This window comes from Hipposideros armiger, unplaced genomic scaffold (assembly GCF_001890085.2).
Source record: "Hipposideros armiger isolate ML-2016 unplaced genomic scaffold, ASM189008v1 scaffold_388, whole genome shotgun sequence".
Lineage (NCBI taxonomy): Eukaryota > Metazoa > Chordata > Mammalia > Chiroptera > Hipposideridae > Hipposideros > Hipposideros armiger.
Window position 1 is genome coordinate 1,603,879 of NW_017731738.1, and position 7,300 is coordinate 1,611,178.

The window sequence follows — 7,300 nt, forward strand, 5'->3', positions numbered from 1 at the left end:
ACAACTCTGATACCCAGCACCTTCCAGGATTCCTAGGGAAGCTCCCCGGCTGAACGTGGTTACAGGGTATTATGCGAATTGTAGCTTTCATTGTCATTTTCCTTGCACCTTTTGGCAGCCTGGATACATAAGGCATGTCTCGTCTTTTTGCTTCTATTATTCATTATGAATTCACTCCGAGGGAAGAGTCATTTAGTTGATTGAGCCTCAAAATGGCTCATAAAAAATAGGTCAAAAGAACTGTTCCCCATGGAGAGATAGATGAGCAACCAGCATTTGGGGTGGCCTGGCACCTGGCCAGACTTTTTGGTACAGGAGTCCGGGAAGATACTACTAACTACCATTTATTGAGGGTCTACCATATGCCAGACTCTGCTAAGACCCTGCATGGCCCACACATGTAATCCTCACAGGAAGCCTGGGAGGGAGTTCAACTGCAGGCCCCATTTTACAGAGATCTTGGGCATGGAGGCTAGTAACTTGCCTAAGATCACCCAGCTAGAATAGCGTGAAGCTGGGCTTCCAGCCAGGCAGCCTGGTTTTCCTGCTGACGTTCTCAATTATATGCTAGAAGAAACGCCCTCCAGAAATTGAAACTGGAATTTCTTAGTCCATCTGCCATCCATAATGGCAGCAGGCTGTGGAGGCCAGGGCCCTGGGTGAGCCCCAGTTCCAGCTCCTTGAGCAGGTCACCTCCTCTCTGAACCTGAGTTTCCCTAGCTGTGAAGTGAGCAGCTAGACCGCATGACCCGCCTACCCTGCCCATCTGTGATCAGGATGTTGGTCCTGAGGGAGGCTGAGAAGTGCCAACACTGGGTCCCAGACTCCTCCAGATCTCTTCCCACTGCTGCCCACACACACTCAGATGCTCCCTGGGCAGCTTTCAAACCCTCGCCCCCTACTATCTCATTAGATCTTCGTAATAGCCAAAGGAGTCAGGCAGGGTGGAAATTACCATGCCCATTTCAGAGATGGGAAAACTAAGGTTCAGAGAGGTCAATCTATTTGCCAAAAGATAAGACTGGCAGAGAAACCCGTTCCTCTGACTCCTGGTCTGGTGATCTTTCCTCCAGCCCTCAGCTATTGCTCAGATGAAAAAGGCAGAAGTTTGGGCTGTCAAGTTTGGGAAACTGAGGCTTTAGACATTGAACCTCAGGGATACAGAAAGTTGGAGCTGGTGGTCTCAGGGGCTTGGTGGCCATTTTTTTGTCTGTCTTTGTGGGTATTCACCTGCTGCCTATGTACAGTCTCTGTTGCTTAGAGGGGACATTGCCCAGGGGAACCTCAGACCCCAGGGCCTGGGTCATCCACCAGGCCAGTGTTTCCCAAAGTTTCTGACCAGAAGAAGCCTCCCTCAGCTTTCTCCTGTCATTCCAACCTGCTGATGCAGAGAGATGGTCCTCAGGGGATGGAGCCAGCAAGAACACAGGCTGCCCCATTCCTTTGTTCTCCCAGGTAAAGGGTCAGATGGGCACAGCTGGGGGCAAGATTTCCGGGCCCTTCACTGGCATCCCACTCGCTATCCTTCCTGGCAGGTAGGCACAGTGGCTGCCCCAGCAGCAGGCCTGTGGCCCAAGGACACACCTGCAGGTAATTAGTCCCAATCAAGAAGGGCCTAAACTGCTGACAATGCAGGAACTAGCTGGCCATGTCACTGGTTTGCAAATGGTGAGCAGTTTCTGAACCGTGGCCCTGGCTGGTAGAGCAGGGGTTTAACTTAATATTTAATATGGCATATAAACGAAAGAGAAATTGACTCATTCTCTAATGAGATCTTCCCTAAGCAGCCTGGAGTGTCAGGGCCAGGATGGAGAAGCATGAAGGCCACCTGCCCCTCCCCTCCCAGACCCCAGACTGGCAAGTCCCGTCCAGGCTAGAGTCCTGGGATGGGCTCACAGTCCAAATGTGGATGAAGGTAAGGCATGGGGAAGACTCGGGCTCTCCCCTGAAGGGTTCAAAACTGTGTCAGCACATCCCCTAACACAGGTGGAATTAAAGTAAGGCCACATGGTGACATGGAGTCCCACCTTAACAGCTCTTGGGGGCATTCCTTCAAGGGATTCTAACAGTTCTCAGTGGGGTTGGCAACTGCTCCCTAGAGGGAGTTTTGAAAATTTGTGGGGGCTTTTATATGATTGAGGAGTAGTACTGGCTTGCAGTGGAACAGTCTCATTCAATAAAGAGTGTTTCTTAGTCCTGCACTATTGTCATGCCCTGACAAACATTCATGTACGTGATTATATCTGTTTGTAATTATTTGAACCCACAACTGGACTTCATTTACATATAAATATGAACTTGCAATTTCCATGATCGTAATATACACTGAATTTTCTAGGAGTACAGCTGCCGTGTAAGCCCAGCAAAGCGCGTACCTTGTTTTGCTTGGAACTTTGCCAAGAGTTGCTCACCTATTGGCAAAATCACACTCACAGTTTGAGTCAGTATGAGTCCCCACATCCACACTCCTGTATAAGTCTGCTTCAGAGCTGTTGCATTCACAATGATTCTGCATGGGGCCAGCCCAAGACTACTTCATTATGTCTCGCAGTTAGATACACAGAGTATTTACTTATCAAAGTACACAGCATTTAATTATAAACAATTTCACTTTCCTTTCTCCTTCATCTCATAGTTAAGATGTTATTTTTATTTTATTTTAAATTAAATGTGAAGACAGGCTATGTTTTTTATGACTTAATTTCAGGAGAGTAAAGAGGCAATGTTAATATTTGCTATCCCAAGGGGACGCTTGCTATCCCAATATGAAATTAGGCAGAGAACCCCAATTTGAGCACAGCGCCACAATGCCCCATCGAGCAGGGGAAAGAACTAGGGGTCTTCTCTACTGAATCCTCATATACACACACAAGTGTGTGTTTGTGCTTCTGTGTGTATGGCCTTTATATTTTTTCACACCAATGGGATCATATTTAACATATTATTCTACAAATTGTTTATTCACTTAAAAATATATCTTGGACATTTATTCATGGCAGCACAGATAGCTCTACTTCATTCTTTTTAATAGCTGCATATTATTTCATTGTGTGAAGGAGCTATAATTTATTTAACCAGCTCCTACTGATAGACACTGTGTTGTTTCCATTTGTTTGCCATTATAAATAATTCTGTAATTAATAGACAGATATAGGTATCAGTGTGCATCTGTGCAAATAGATCTGTGAGATAAAGTCCTAAACGTGCATATAAAAAGGTTAGAGAGTAGGTATGTGCATTTATAATATCGATAGATTTTGCCAAATTTCCCTCTAAAAAAGATTGCATTGATTTATATACCTTATAACAGTATATAAAAATATCTTTTTCTCATACCCTCTCCAACACTGAACCTCAAGAAACAATTCAATTGTTTTCTAAAGTGTCTCATGATTGTTTTAACTTTTAGTTGTAAAATTATGAGTCAGATGTATGCCTTTTCATATGCTGTTGGACATCTGCATTTTTTCTGATGGATTTCCTATTTATATTCTTTAACCTGTTTTCTTTCTACTGATTTTTTTCTTATTCATTTTCAAAAGCTCTTTATATATCAAGGAAATTAGCTTTTTGTTATCTATGTTCCACTTGTTTTCCCCCAATTTTGTTCTTTCTCTTTTGGGTTTTTTTCCATACATGCAAAAGACTTACATTTAAACAATCATTTATATTACTTTTGTTTTTTATATTTGAAACAGATTTTAAAAGGCCTTCTCCACTCTATGATTAGAAAAAAATATCCCACTCAAGAGTGCGAGCTCTGAGCAACAGGGTTGCTGGTTCAATTCCCAGCCCGAACTGAGCTGCTGCAGAGCTACCAACAGGTGGCAGGATGGCTCCGCTAAAAAATAAATAAATAAAAATTTCCCTCTTGTTTTTTTTTCCCCCTAGTTTTATTATGGTGTTATTTATTTATTTACTTATTTACATTTAAAGTTTTGATCAACCTGGAATTAATTTTGATATAAAGGGTGAGATATGGATTCAAGAGGCCCAATTACCCCAACATCATTAGCTGAATGATTTATTTTTTTCTCCACTGATTTGAAATGCTGCATTTGTAAATGTCCATATATATTTGGATCTATTTCTGGACTCTTTATGCTATTCCATTTGTCTACTTACTTCAGTTTCAGTAATAAATGGTTTTCATTGTTGTAGCTTTTTCATAGTGTTTTTAAATATGCTGTTTTACTCATTTCTCTATTTCAGAATTTTTCTAGTTATCCTTGAGTGTTTATTTATCCAGTATTTAGTGTCATTTTGACAAGTTCAAAAAAAAAAAACTCTTTTGATATTTTGATTGGAGTTGCTTTGAATTAATAGATTACTTAAGGGAAACGGACATCTTCATGATATTGAGTCTTCCTACTTAAGAACAAACTATAGCTCTCCATTTATTCTTTTATGTTCCTCAGTAGAGTTTTAAAGCTAAATTTATTCCTCAGCATTTTATCTTTTTTTAAATTTTTTTTTTGGTGCTATTGTTAATGTTTTATTCTAGTATGTTTTCTAGCTAACTATTTATTTATGAGAAAGCTAATGATTACATTTATAATATATAAATTATATAAATATTACTATTTATAATATTCAGATTTATAATTAGAGTACTCTAAATTTCAAAACTAAGCATAATTCTTACTTTGGTCTGTAATATTTTTATTCTTTTTCTGCTCTATAATGTGACTTTAAAATGGATACATCAAATACAAATGATTCTTTGGCTAAGGGTTGACCTGAAAACCCAGCCCACGCCTAGACCTGAAACCTGGGCTTACCAAAGCCTCCTACAGACCCCTGGATGGCTAAACCACCCAGTGGCTTTTAACATCAACTTTCTAGATCAGGGTGTTCAATTCAAATTCCTTTCCAGGCAGGCTTGTGAGAGAAACCAGAGCCGCTGGGTGGGGGCCTGTCTTGAGGGGTTACTGCCACTGAGCCTCTGCCTACCACGACCACATGAGACTATGGCCCGGTGTGGCCAGATCTGATTTTTCAAGGGAAGCCAGAAATTCAGATTTTAACTTTTTAAATGTTGACTCAAATTTGTAAAAAGTCCTATGTGGGCCTGACGAATGGTATCTGTGGGCTAGCTGGCCACCAGCTTACCACTTCGGTAGACACGAGTCTCATTTACTGGCTTCTTTTTCATATAGATTGGCTTGTGCATGGATGGTGGGATAGGATGTCTTCTTGTGATCTACCTAAAGCCAAGCTTCCCAGCAGCCCCAGTCCTGACAACAAACCCTTCCTCTGTAGAACAGTCCCCTTGGGGATCTCATTTGATCCTCAGAGGGCCCTGAGAGACCAGAACCATTTTACAGATGGAGAAACCAAGGCTCAGAGATGCATGCAAAGCCAGACAGCAAGGAAGTGAGGGTGTCAGGATGAAACCCCAGATTACCTGTGTGGCAGAGTGGGTGGCTATTCAGGCTCTGGTTTTCATTTTAACTCCGCTGCTCACTTGTTGTGAACATAATTGCCCCAGGCCTCAGTTTCTTTGTTTATGAAATGGGCATGAACATAATAGTACCCGCCTCCCAGTGTTCCTCTGAGGGCAAAATGAGCTCACCTAGCAGAGTACCTGGTACTCAGTAACTGCTCCATAAAGTGAAAGTTACTATTTATTATTAACTAGTCCAGGATCCTTTCCGCTCTACCACGCCCACCTCCCTAATTATTTGTACCCCCTTGAGAAGAATAAGAACTGAGGTCTAAGGATTGAGGGCCAGCTCCAACTCTCCTCCTTAACCCTTTCATTGTCCCTCCCTGAGACTTGGTTTCTGCATCTGTAAAATGGGGGTCCTGTCAGAGGTCTTGTCACGGACGCTCGTGACACCAGAGGAGAAGACCTCGTATCGCTCTGACTGAGGCTCCCCACACCCTCATCCCTGCCCCATTGTTGACATCTTCCCACCTGCAGTCTCAGCTGCCCTCCAGGCTCTTGCCCTGTCTCAGGTGGACAGGGGACCAAGTCACTCTTATCACTTGATTGACCCTCACGTGGTGCCCAGATCTGCAAACCGGGCCCCAGCTGCTTCTTCCTGAGTCCCATAAGCCCCAGGGCTAGCAGCACTGTTACCCAGGGTCTCAGAGCTAGGCCTTCCCTGCCTTAAGACCTTGTCTCCTCCAGCCCTCTCCCCTAAAGTTTTAACCCAAGGCCAACCTCCAGCTTCCCTAATGTAACCACAGTCTACCTGCATTTCTAAGAACGCTTATCTCTGTCACGGCTTACCATGTCCTGCCTACCAGCCTACAGGGACACCCTGCTACCTCAGGCTGGACCCAAAGGCTCTGGCCCAAGTGCTGCCCTCAGCCTCCCACTGTCTGTCTGTACAGTATCCCAGACGGCCTCCTGCCTGCCAGGTTGAACAACCTCCCAGAGCTAGCGGCTGAGTGTGTCCCAGGGTTTCTGGAGCAGTGAGGTGTGTTTGTCGGGGTCCTTCCAGTCCACCCGCTTCTGCAGCAGTAAGCACTGGGGTGACCAGCCACCATGAGCGGGCTCTCAGAAATAGGAACAGTGACATGCACTGGGTGCTTGCTGGATGCTAGACAAGAGTCTAAGCATTACATGCATTAACACGTTAATCCTCACAACAACAGTAGGCGCTATTCCCATTTTGGAGATTAAAAAAGCCACAGACCATAATTCTTATATAATTTACTGGAGATTACACAGCGAGTCAATGGCAAGCCCGAACTCTACATCTGTACCCTGACAGCTAAGGAAGCTGGCCCTGGGCCTTCCAGAAAGGCAGCTGTTTCGCATATACCAAGCACCTTCCAGCCTAAAGCTCCTGCCCTTCTTGACTCAGCCTCTGCCAGGAAATCGGAAATGCTAACAATAATCTACCAGGAGGCCCACTCATCCTTGAGGCTGGTGCCAACCAGGCTGCCCTTCTCATAGGGGGGATGAATCCCAGACCTTTGCACACTCAGCCCCACACATGGGGGATCCTGAAATCACCAGGTTCCCCTGACATGAGGCTTCCCTGCCACCCCTCTCAGCCTACAGACCGTGTGGCATTTGCTGTCCCTCAGCTTCATCAGAACAATCTACAGTCATGTGTCAACACAGCCACAACCCCTGGCGCCAGCAGACTCCCACCTGACTCCCACCTGACCTCTTCCAGGTCCTCATAACCTCATTAAAACAAAGATGGCCAGTCAAGTCCAAAAGCACCAAGAAGCCATTCTTCCATTCATGCAGGCGTTCTCAATCAATCTCCCTCCCTCCCTCTCTCTCTCTCTCCCTCCCTCTCTCTCTCTCTGTCTCTCTCTCTCTCTCTCTCCCCCC

General features: G+C 44.5%; 1 protein-coding gene across 8 annotated transcripts in view; it reads right to left on the reverse strand.

The window, feature by feature from the left end:
* PAX5 (paired box 5) overlaps nucleotides 1-7,300 on the reverse strand; it is a 203,867-nt gene that overhangs the window by 79,699 nt on the left and 116,868 nt on the right. The gene's annotated exons all lie outside the window — the stretch shown is intronic.